A 3860-nucleotide genomic window follows, 5' to 3' on the forward strand; every position below is an offset into this window, starting at 1 on the left:
ATTTCTCCCGACGAAAATATATTACTTGCGTACCAATGTTTGGCTCCATTCGCATGGACACTCGGGTTAAGTTGGGTATGTTTGGCATGCATCAACGGACACGGAGGTGAGTAGAATTCACGACTAATGTCCTAGATTACGTAAAATATTTTAATTATGATTGTATAATTAATATTAGAAGAAGAAACGCTCGTTGATATAATTCACAATAAATTCTTGATAGTATTTGAAAAATCATTACATTTTTGTCAATTTAATACAAACGTTTTCTTTTTAGGAATAATCAACCGATTTCTTTCTCTTGAGATTTTTGTGATAATGGATCATTTAAATATGTGGATTTACATCATTCATATCGAAATTATCTTTGGCATGTTTGCATCGTTCAGAAATTCTTTGATAATCAATGAATTGAATTTGGTGAGAAATATTTGATTTTTCTAAAATCTGTAGTTTGAAAATGCTTCTTTAATATTTATTCTAGTTAATTATTATTTTATACGTTTAACACATCAATAATTATAAAGATTGTTTGATATTCAATTAATATCAATTAATATTTTCAATTCTTTCGTTTCATAAGATATTCCGAAAAAAACAAAAGAAGAAATGAAATTTTGAAATTTGTATTTTGTTACAATCGAAATATAGGGTGGAAAAGTCACTTAACACCCCTGCTGCACAATATAGAATGTACCAAAATTAATTTACTCGTGTCACAAACACATTAGACCAAGTGGGAAACAGATTGATGCGTGTTACATGCACGGTTGCCATCTTGATAGCGGCCATATTGAATGCAATTTCGAAACTGTAAATGGGAAGAGAGTCGCGTCACCTATCATTTAGGGCCAGAATTTCACAAGGAATTGATTGCTGAAAGATTTTATCGCCCTACCTCGAACGGTTACAGAGTTATTCACGTTACGTGATGTGCTCGATGTACAGTACATTCTTTGGATACATTCTATATTATGTAGCGGGGTTGATGAGTGACATTCTTTCCCACCCAGTAGTTTTAAAATTTATGTTTTTGAATAGCAGAATTGTAGTATTAAGTATGAAGTTATAACATACTTTTTGTATGTTCATACATTCAATAGTTATTGTTTTTTTTCTAAAAAAGTATAGAATAAATCTATGTTAATTTCTCGCAGTAAAAGATTAGGGTGCGAAGATACGCCTTTAATAATTTTTCCAATTATTAAAGGAGTATCTTCGCTATTTCCAATTATTAGAAATAAAGACCGATAAAAAATGAAAATATTTTAGTTATTATTTAAAACTATATACAAATAAATATTACTCTAATAAAAATTAATGATGATAAAGTATTTTATAATTTCACACTAAATTTCTTAAAATAAATTACGAAAGTATCTGCATTTTGAAAATCTTATTTGTATTTATAAACGACTTGTATTGTACTTCTATTAGATTAGAATCTGTCACAAATGTTTTCTCCTAAGTGTAATTTAAGCAGTTTTTCTTCTTATAATTCACAGTAGTAGTTTTTAATCCATGCAGTTCGCTTAATTCAAATTTTGATATCACAAAACTAACATTTTTTCATCATTTCTTCTGTGATATTTTCCAGATTTTACTTCAACAAAACTATATTTAAATTATATTTACAGTTCCATATCAATTTTGTTATATTCATTTTAAAATTTAAATTAGTGTCAAGAATACCGCTTAATATATTTTACAAATCAATTAAACATTACACAATATACTCCGTATTCGAGTAATAAAATTTGAGTTATAATTATCCAATAATTTTAATTTCTATTATTTTAATTCTCTTTATTTTCGTTAGAATAGAATGTTAAATATATAACAAATAAGAAATTTGATTTATCAAACAATTTTGTATTACTAAAAATATTACTTTATTTTCTTTTCTTTTAGATGATGCTATTTACATTTGTCATGTTCCTTACCCTGATCCTCTCTCCAGTTTTTTACGTATTCATCGAATCTCCAATGAATAATTTAGTTTCCAAATTACTGGAGAAATTGCCATCAAATTACGTTGAACATAACAATAATGAAATAAAATTGAAAACAAAATAAGGTGAAATACACGAAAACAATTCTATTTGAATGATTGGAAAACAATAAAAATGTTAAATGCTTATTCCGGCAGTTTCTGAGTTATTTTATCTCATTGTACGTTTTTATTACGAGTCTGCTAGCATAGCGAATACAAGTGTATTTCGCATATTCATTACGAGTCTATATTATTTGGCTTTATCTACACGTCAACTTTTTGTTTAACAGTGGCTTGCTTCTTGATCTTTCCTTTAATTGCTTTATAATTTATAATTCTGCTGACTTTAGAAGTTAGTGTTAATTTTCTTTCAAAGTTAATTACTTTTCTCATAATTAATCATGGTAGCACGACTCCATAAAAATCGTCAAGAATGGTGGAACGATGGAGTCCAAATTTTATATTTTATATTCAATTAAACTTATGTAATAGTTTCTTTGGAAACCACACTCAATAAGAGCCGTGGCATCCAGAAAAAAATCTAAATGGGAAGTATGCATATTAATTGCATGTCTGTATAGATCTCTGTTAAAAATCCAACGCTCCCTCATCAGCTATGTTCTCTTTTTCTTTAATTTCTTGCAGTGTACGAACTATCTCTCACTCTACCGTGTTTTGTATAATAGTTAACACAAAGATGCTTTCTCAGAAAATCTACACAGATATGTAATTAATACGAAGGACCCCAAATCTCTTTCTAACGCGCGTAAAAATGGTATTTGTGGCATAAGAGTGCGAAGACACGATAACTTCAAAGTGCACAGTGGAAGATGTTTGCACATCTTCCATTGCTCAATTTATAAAGGGGGACTCCTCCGCTTTTTTATTATCATATTGTATTTTTTTTTCCTTGCTTGTACGTAAATTTTATCAAGGAACATCATAATATTACAGCTTTTCATTTTTAAGTCTTTAAATGTTCTTAACCGTGGGTAGTTTTCAAACTTTCGGAATTTTGATGATTTGTTCGAATTTAGTATTTTGTGTTTCATCTGATGAGCACGGTTTGGATTGAAAGTACTAAAATGTTTATACAATTTTTATGGTTTCCTAAAGAAATTTTTACGGAATCATCTCTATAATTGATATATTTTTAAAATAAATGTATAAATACCTTCCGTAAAATAGATTAATTAAACTATCAGTTAGTTTTCTGTAAACTAAAATATTGTTGTACACGCGCAATTATCTGAAATATTTCGTTAAACAGTAACTCTTGTATTATCCGAATTAATTGCAACAAGTCTCGCTGGCTTGCGTGCATTCGAAACGTCCTTTCTGTACGTCCATATTGGATTCTCGCCGAATTCTACGGCTACGAAACCTAAAGGAATTGAGTTGCCGTCTCTAATAAATTTGGATATTACTAAAGTATATAAAATATTGTAACCACTGACATTTACATTAAACATCCTTATTAAAGTATAGTTAAAATTACTGTAAACTTTATTGTAAAGAAATCGTCGACCCGAACTTTGTATTAAGTCGAGCCACTCGTAGTTTCGCACCATTTGACCGTGGGTTTTGGTTCGGATCCGTGTCGAAGTTATTAATGGCTAAAGACAGGAAAATTGGTAAACGAGTCGAAGTTCACAAATCGAAAGTTTGTAGGCAGAATCTGGCGAGGCATCTCGCCTCCGACAACGTCAAAAACCGTGAAATGAACGCATTTTCGAATTTAATTTGTTTCCGGGGACGAATGAATCACCTTAACTGCCGAAAACGTCACAATCGATAGCTCGGTTATGGATAATTTCCCACCGTTTGATCGAAATAACTTAAAATTTAGGTCGCCAGATAAGACGCG

The sequence above is a fragment of the Centruroides vittatus genome, unplaced genomic scaffold (genome assembly GCF_030686945.1).
Source record: "Centruroides vittatus isolate TY-2023 unplaced genomic scaffold, ASM3068694v2 contig_461, whole genome shotgun sequence".
Taxonomy (NCBI): Eukaryota; Metazoa; Arthropoda; class Arachnida; order Scorpiones; family Buthidae; genus Centruroides; species Centruroides vittatus.